Source organism: Octopus sinensis, linkage group LG12 (genome assembly GCF_006345805.1).
Source record: "Octopus sinensis linkage group LG12, ASM634580v1, whole genome shotgun sequence".
Taxonomy (NCBI): Eukaryota; Metazoa; Mollusca; class Cephalopoda; order Octopoda; family Octopodidae; genus Octopus; species Octopus sinensis.
This window is the reverse complement of record NC_043008.1, coordinates 42,722,917-42,732,916: the sequence shown is the minus strand read 5'-3', so window position 1 is coordinate 42,732,916 and position 10,000 is coordinate 42,722,917.

Here is a 10,000-nt window from a genome sequence, read left to right as displayed (position 1 = left end):
ATTCCACATCGTACATGATCACATTGTCAGTGCAGAAATTGTACGGGTGTTGATACAATAGAGTAAACCTCTCGGAAGAGTACCCCAGCTTGGACGTAATGCTAGGGTGAGTCAAAAAGTAATACCATTTTGTTTAGGACAGGTATAATTACCCACACAGGAACATGTATCATACATCAAAATGAAGCTGGTCCTCTGTGGATCACATCCTTACTTCTCAACATAGTCACCGTTTCTCTAAATAGCAATGTTACACCTTTCAATGAGAGCATGTATCTCTGCCCCGTAAAATTCTGCTGACTGTTCTTTGAGCCAATTCTTCACTACAGTTTTCATTTCCTCGTTACGGGAATAATATTTGCCTCTCAAAACCTCTCAAACAGTAACGAAGAAGTGACTCAAAGAACAGTCAACAGAAGTTTACGGGTCAGGGATACATGCTCTCATTCGAAGGTGGAACATTGCTATTGAGAGAAACGGTGGCTATGTTGAGAAGTAGGGATGTGATCCACAGAGGACCAGCTTCATTTTGATGTATGATACATGTTCCTGTGTGGGTAATTATACCTGTCCTAAACAAAATGGTATTACTTTTTGAATCACCGTCGTACAATGACCTCCACCGAGGAAATCATAAATGAACAAAAAAGTCATGAATCACTTTATTTAGCATTCCGAATATTTTACATTTATCTTCAATTGGATTAGATCGAGAGGTTTTATTTCAATTATTATAATGGCATCAGTGAATTTTATCCAGTTCTTTGGATCATATTAAAGAAATATGTCTCTCGTATCCTTTTCACACTTAACAAGTACACTAATTATCTTTAATTGATCTTTATGTTATCTCTTATAGAGCAGTAATTACATTTTGACAAATGGTAAACTCATGAAACTATGGTAATAAGATTAACATACACGAGAGAGCAAATTATGGCAATCGAATAAGTCCACGGTGGTATGTAGAGACATAATTTAGCGGAAATATTTTATTCATTTCTGATTAAACTATAAATATTGTAATAATTGAGTGAAGACAGAATGGCTGGTCGTGAGTAAAGAAACTTGTATTTCACGTTACGTCAATACTATTTGCCGGATATACGTACCGCACATACACGTATTATATGGTGGTATTCTCTCAGATACAAATGTGTACACACACACACACACACACACACACACACAAACACATATATTATATATGTATGTATTTATATATATATAATATATATATATATATATATATATACATACATATATATATATATATATATATATATACATACATATATATATATACATGTATGTATATATATATAATATATATATATATATATATATATATATATATTATATATATATATATACATACATTTATATACACTGGCCTTCACACAAGCCACAAGGCTACAGACTCTTAGACATTTAGATGCACCCGTTCACACTATCTGCTGAACGCCAAAGATTATAATACCCATTCAGATTGAGAACTTCCGGTTCGCATTAACTACTGATCGACATGTAAACTCACCTGCATCATACGTATTTTTATTAATTTATCTATCTGTATGTATATGCATCTTACTCTGTCTCTCTTTGTCTCTCGTTGTCTGTCTGTCTCTGTAGATACACACATGTATACACTCATAAGTACATATATATATATGTACATATACATGCATACATACAAGCATATATGTATGTATGTATGAATGTATGTATGTACGTATATCCACATTTGAATCCATTTCCGTTCCATGTTTATATTTCCAATTGCTTCTGACCGCCATACTGTTACGCATTAATCCTACATTTATTTCTGTGTTATGACGTCATTAATTAACTTGTTTTGTGCAGCATCATCGATCATTATATATTTAGAGAGAGTCAGGTGGCGAACTGGCAGAACGGTTAGCGGTGTTCGTCTGTCTCTCTGTTCTAAGTTCAAATTCCGCTTTCATTTTTTCGGGTCGATGAAATAAGTGCCAGCTGCGCACTGGGACCGATGTAATTGACGGACACCCACCCACCCTCGAAATTACTGGCCTTGTGCCAACATTTGGAACCGATATATTTAGAGAGAGAATATTCTTCCCTACTCAAGGCACAAGGCCCGAAATCTTGTGGGAGGGGACCAGTCGATTAGCCCGACCCCAGTACGCAACTGTTACTTAATTCATCGAATCCGGCAGAATGACAGGCAAAGTCGACGTCGGAGGAACTTGAAGTCAGAACATGAAGACAGACGAAATACCGCAAAGCATTTCCATCGGCATGCTAACGTTTCTGCCAGCTACCCACCTTACAGAGAGAATATCGTAGCAATAGCAGCAATAGTAGTAGTAATAGTAGAAAGGTATAAGGGGAAGGAGGAGGAGATAGTAGTAGTAGTAGTAGTAGTAGCAGCAGTAGAAGAAGAAGAAGACACTTTCTAATTTAGACTCAAGGCCATTAACGTTTGAGGGGAACTGCTCAGTTCGTACCAGTGCCCCGTCAACAGCACTTGACTGGTACCCGTATTTTATCGATTCCGAAAGGGTAATAGATAACTTTGACCGTAGCATAAATTGAACTCAGATTTTCAAACAGTAGAAGAAACGCTCTCACATTCTACCACTGACCGCCCCTAAGTGGATGAGAAAATTATAATAAGCATTTCTAAGACAACTATATGTTCTAATATTTTGGGTGAGGGTTTTGTTGAATAAATCGATACCAGTAATTTGAGGGGCGCTTTACTGACGCCAGCGGGAATACACAAAAGTTGAAACCGGTGGGATTTCATCTCAGAATGTAAAATGCTGGAGCAAGTACCGTAAAATTTTTCTCGCAGAATGCTAACGATTCTGCTGATCTTGTGCCCTTAATGGAATTAAAATGATTTTCTGATTTTGGTTCAAGAAATGTAATTTTGAGAGTGGGGTGGTATTAATTAGTCGATTGCATCGTACTTCATTAGTAATTTCTTTTTATCGATACTTGGGAGTGGAAAGTTAAATCAGATCAGTATTTTTATTCAGACCGTAACGTATCGGTCTGAATAAAAAATGCATAATGCATTTCTTTCGAATTTCTAACAATTTTGCCAGCTCACTGCCACTGAATGAATGCATGAAGGAATACTGGAAATAAGAGCGCCACGACAAATCACAACACATACGAAAGGCACAATCAGAGCTGCGTTCGGTAGATCAGAAAAATCACGTGATGAACATAAGACTACTGAATAATAATAATAATGATAATAATAATAATAATAATAATAATAATAATAATAATAATTCCCTATTCAAATGGACAAGAAGTGAGGAAATAATAGACCGAACATAATGATTGTAGATAGGAAAAGCGAAGTTTCTTATTTATCGACCCATCGTGACCGTTTGATTTCAAGATCGTAATGAAAGGGGCGGGGAACAAAGAAAATACAACCCCTTAAAATTTGAAATAGGAAGACTTTGGAGCATGAGAGCAGTAAAGGTCGTGCCTATAATAATTGGTGCGTTGGGTACGGTAAGTCAAGTTATAGACAAATGGCTGAAAGAGATTGGAATGGAATTCCCTGTAGAACTCCTACAGAAAGTTTGTCTCTGAGGGACAACAAGGATTATCAGGAGGGTTCTATCAAGACCTACCAAAAACTGAGCAAGTATAAAGATTTGAAATAGAAATTGGCATTAGAAATGTGGAACCTGAAGACTAAAATAATACCTGTTGTCATAACTGCCCTGGGAATGATAGCAAAAGGGGCTGATTGCAATTTAGCTCAGATACCAGGAAACCCCAAAATGGTAGAAATTCAAAAGATAGTTGTCATGGGAACTGCCCATATCCTACACAAAATACTTTCTAAGCAATTTCAAGTTTTAAAACAAACACATAATTTTCTTATGGTTTCTTAAACATTCTCCAGAACAACACTATGTACAAAACCAAATATATGACACCCTAGGCATAACACCAACATGAACTTCCAACTTGTCTCTTGAGGTTTCTGGTTGAGACTTGGAGCCAACTTCTACGAATGTAAAGCAAAAGTCAAACATAAAATAATAACAATAATAATAATAATAATAATAATAATAATAATAATAATAATAATAATAATAATAACAATAATAATAGAAGAAAATTCTAACTGGGCCCCACCTGCAAGGTCATGTGCTGTTTATCTTGATATGAGATCACCATGTCGCGCACATATGGTTGTGATGCATGTGCCTAGTGTACCCTTATCAGACGGGTAGTCAGGATGGGTATACTGGGCTTCGTATATTTTACCCCAGTGTCACTTTGATGGCATGCACTGCTCTCTCACTCAATAATAATAATAATAATAATAATAATAATACAGCAATTCTTATCAGCAATCGCCAAAAGAATATTGTGTGTAAGTGAAAGGAAATCGTATCGAAACAAAACAACATAAATTCATGATCCTGCCGCTAGCGAAGGGACACAGCCCCGGCTTCGGTACATAATATCGTTGTATAACGGTAACATGAATGAGTGAGGATAAAGAGAGCTATGCAAAACTGTCTTGGAGTATTCAGTGGTCATGCAACCGATTAAAGATATTAGCCAAGTCTTATATCATAATATATTACGTAATATTGAATAAATGTCGGGATACTCAATATGAGACGACTTTTGAACGCAGGTTTGCTCTATCAGGACCGACAGGGGGTAAACAACAAATACCTTATAAAATATAACAACAACAGCAACACGTTTGCGATATGTAATACGTCTCTTTGGAAACTAGTTTCGATTCTAGTTTCCAGATCAGTACTAGTTAAGTTATGAAGTTGCTGTAGCTGACTACAAACCCCGCCATTGTACGTATGGCAGAAATAACTCTCTGAGATAATAATTACATGCATCGTAGTGAAGAGACAAATATCAAATTCTTATACGTTATGATCATTTGTTTGTAATGAGATATTTTCTGGTGATAATCCAGATTGATTTTGATTGGTTTGCTCCTATTTTTTAACCCTAGATCAATTGAACAGTTATTTGCTTATCTGTCTAGACTCTGTAATTAGAATTCGCGAATTTCATGTCGATTATTACGTTAAGAAAAATATTGTTACGAATCTAATCATAAAATTTGTAAAACAATTTTAGTTCTATTGGATTATACGTTCTTAAAGCATACAATTTTTTTCTTTCATTCTTTTATGAATATGCCATAATTAGGAGAAGTAGAAGCGTTCATGTCCTTTTTTTGGAAGGACATCAGAAGTGATAGGAAAAACGTTGGAAGATTTTAATATCTTCAGCTCGCAGACTAATCCCAATTAATTGCCGAGTTCGCCAAATGTAGATAATGGACAAATATATAATGTCAAAGAGGATGACAGATTCATCAGTCATCCAAGTTAATTGTATTTGATCGTGAATATTCGGATTTAGAAGAAATGATGGTCCTTGAATTGATCATCATGGCTTACTAAACATTATTTGCCATCGAGCGAGATGTAAATGTAATATAGGCGGAACTGCGTTCGAAACCTACCCTAGTTTCACTTGTCTCATGCTGTCTGCCTTTTTACTTTTTCTTTTCTCCTTTTTTTCTTCATTAATCAATCGATAATTCTAGAGATATACATAAATGATTACTCAATTATTGTGCGTTAATTGTAGTTCCTTTGTACCTTCTGTTACATGTTGCTTGCAGTCTTCTACTAGAATTTCTTTCATATCTAGGATGTATTACGGAGATAATTTTCGCCTTGTATTATATTGGTCAATTCTTTGTTTTGGGGGGTTAAATTCAGATCAATGATAGATACGTTCCACATTTTGGAGGTTTGGAATTAGATTGAAACAACCATAACTGAATATTGCACGGGAATTGATTCACCAAACCATCGCCATGAAAACGTCTCCGATCTCAGTGGTAGAATAAAAAAAACAGAGCTTTCGGTTAGGGATATAAGACCCTTCATGATTTGCCATCCTGTGCGTTTCTACATCATTCGATACAATTAAAAATTTGCAGCAAATTTGTCAAAGTAGTCAACTACTTTCAAAATGTTTATTATATGTTGTTTCAAAATAAATAAATAAAAGCGATTGACAAAACCGAAACAATGACTGCCGACTCTCCCTCTCTCCGTTTCTCTTCTTCTCATCCCTTTCCCCTTCCCCCGTTTCTCTCCTTTTTCCCTCTCTCCGTCCCTCTGTTTCTCTTCTTCTCTTACCGTCTCTCCGTTTCTCTTCTTCTCTCCCCTTCCCCCGTTTTTCTCCTTTTTCCCTCTCTCCGTCCCTCTGTTTATCTTCTTCTCTTACCGTCTCGTCTCTCCGTTTCTCTTCTTCTCTCCCCTTCCCCCGTTTTTCTCCTTTTTCCCTCTCTCCGTCCCTCTGTTTATCTTCTTCTCTTACCGTCTCGTCTCTCCGTTTCTTTTCTTCTCTCCCCCTTTCCCCTCTCTCTGTTTCTCTCTTTTCTCTGTTTCTATTCCTCCATCTCCATATTATCCTTTACTTTATATTCCACTCGACTCCATTCTTTAATAACTTCTATATCTTTCTCTCTCTTTCTCTCTCTCTCACTCTCTCACTCTCTTTCTCTCTCACTGTCACCCTCACTCTACATGCCGATAAATGATTTTCATCTCTTTATCACTCCTCATCTTTTTCTTCCTTTCATCTCAGTCCGCTCTCAGACTCACTGGAGCTTTTTCTCTTTTACTTTCTCTATCGATTCACTCACTCACCTTCTATATATATTTACACATTCACACACACATTCACACATAAACACACACACACACAGATCTCTCGCACACCCTCACCTCTGTCTCTCCTCCTCTGTCAGCATCCTACTGTCGATATTTCGTCTTTTCTGTATCAAAGTTACAATGTGTTAGGTTAATAACCAGCAGAGTCTGCGGTTAATTTCTAATTACCAAACATTTGTTTCAACTAACGTTCTGATAACCTTGATTAATGGAAATCAATCTAATTAAACAGCATTTTTGTACCGTTTCAAAAGCAATAATAATAATAACAACAACAACAATAATAATAATGATGATATTGATAATAATGATAATGATATGATAATGATAATGATAATAATGATAATGATAATGATAATGATAATAATGATAATGATAATGATAATAATGATAATGATAATGATAATAATGATAATGATAATAATGATAATGATAATAATAATAATAATAATAATATAATAATAATAATAATAATGATGATATTGATAATAATGATAATGATAATGATAATGATAATAATGATAATGATAATAATGATAATGATAATAATGATAATGATAATAATGATAATGATAATAATAATAACAATAATAATAATAATAATAATAATAATAATATAATAATAATAATATAATAATAACGACAGCAACCACAGCAACAACAATAATAATAATATAATAATAATAATAATAATAATAATAATAATAATAATAATAATAATAACGACAGCAACCACAACAACAACAATAATAATAATAATAATAATAATAATAATAATAATATAATAATAATAATAATAATAATCTAATCATCAATGCTGGAGAATAATGTTAGTGAAGAATGAAATATTGAAGAAGAAAAGAAAACCACACGTTGGTAAAGATCCTCTTTGTAAATGTTGTATTAATTTTTATTCAAATTCGCCCAAATCGCCATTTTCATTATTTCACAAACACTTAAGTTGGTTTCGCTTATGATTCTCATGAGTGAAATATGTGTAACAGAGCGGAACGACGTAACAATTGATCGAGCAAGATTTCGATTTCAATGAAAGCAAAGAAGTAAAAAAAAAAAACAACACTTTTTGTCTGCTCGGAATAAGTTAAAGGAAGAAGGCATGAATGTCACAGACACTCAATAGAATTACCAACGGAAATTAAATGGTTTAAAACTCAACAAGACAATGAATATTTACTAATTTCTCATTCTGAAGAAAATGGTTTTGTATTTTATCGCAATACGTCCATTGGCATCTGTCCGTCTATCTTTATATGTATGTATGTATGTATGTATGTATGTATGTATGTATGTATGTATGTATGTATCTAACTATCTATCAGTTTCACCCCCTCTCTCTCTGTGTATATATATATATATATATAAATATATACTCGCGTGAGAGTGTGTATTTATGTTTGGCACAGTCATTTGACTTGTACGATGTTCAAAATGACTGATGAGATAGTTGTGAAATTCACATAATATAATTTATGTAATAAAATTATTTCTTTATTGTCCACACGAGGGCTAAACATAGAGGGGACAAGCAAGGACAGACAAAAAAATTAAGTCGATTGCATCGACCACAGGGCTTAATTGGTACTTATTTCATCGAACATGGAAGGGTAAAAGGCAAAGTCGAAATACCGCAAAGTATTTCGCTCGGCGTGCTAACGATTCTGCCAGGTCGCCGCTCTTGTGTAGTATAATGTCATATGAATACATTGTAAACAAATAAACAGATGTGCTATGGAAACTTATGTAGCATAGTTGGAAGTAAGAATACACTGTATTGATATTCCTCTATTACATATGTATGCATATGTCTGTATGTATGCATGTATGTGTTAATGAATGCACATGAATGAGTGCACCCAACAACAGGTAGAGAGTGTATAAAAGTATCCTACTAGGATTCCGCATTTAAATAAGGTAATCAATGATATACAGAATCATTTTACATAGAATAAGGAAATGGTCTAATATTGATTACCTACGGAGTCATACGTACACACACACACACACACACACACACACACACATACATATATATATATATATACATACACACAACCCACCCACATACACGTATATAAATATATAAATGTCTATATAAGCAATAATGATTATATAACGACTTAGGCCAGATGCTGTCATAAATGGTCGGTATAATAAACGCTGTATCATATTCAACTCAATCCCGTCCTTGATGGCTGATTTGTGAGTTTTGAACAGAATTGTTTCTTTAATTTGTGAGTTACCGATGTTTTGGTCTTTAAAGAGGTACCTTCAAAATATGTCCCAATCCTTCGAATAAATGTCAAAGCACAGGGAAAACAATCAGCTGTTCTCATTTAACGTGATTTGTAACTCCAGACACTGCTAAAGTGCTACAAAATAATGTAGTTCTAATTTTTTTTCTCAAGCTTTCTGCGAGGGTTAAGTTTGCCGAAATATCCCGTCTACTTTATTTTTAGGATAATTTTTCCATGAGTGTTCTTGACATCCACATAAAATATTCATCTCGCGTTCACACACACACACGCGAGCGCGAAAGCAGACTTGGTGTGACTGTTTGCGTGTGTATACCGATGAAAGCGCTTTTGGTGTCTTAAAGAGACATTGTATTTTCGAAACTTCTTACTGTGCTAAAAATATCTAATTTGAGAAGACATGCCAACACCGCTGGCAATCAGAAATAGAAAAACATATAGATATAAGATAGATAAAAGTACATTCAATTTGAATATATTTTCACATTCGAACAAAGGTCTGGATGTGTGGGCTGTGTACATACACGAAAAAAAGTTGAACGTTAATTTTGCAGAAGAGAAAAACTTGAAGACGACATAAAAGTTCCAAATATTGCAATAATAATGAGAAAAATCAGTAAATATATAGAAGTCGATCCATTTTTCAAATAACATATTTTGAAACTTATTATCTGAATGCGACTGGTTTAATGAATGCGTTGTTAACTGGAAGGAACAGAAGGTAAAAAAAAAGGTCATTTTTTTTTTAAATATGTGGCGTTGTGGATAAGCTTATAATGAATATATTGTGATATCTTGATAAATTCAGTAGTCGTAGATATTTTTTTATATTTAAGCAAGAATTGTTACTAACAAGAGAGAACGAATATGGATGCGCGATATGCATGGTAGATACATAATTAGGAACTAATATAAATTACTACAATTGTATATTGTTAACATTCGTGTCAGTTAATTGATATTGACAAATTTCAA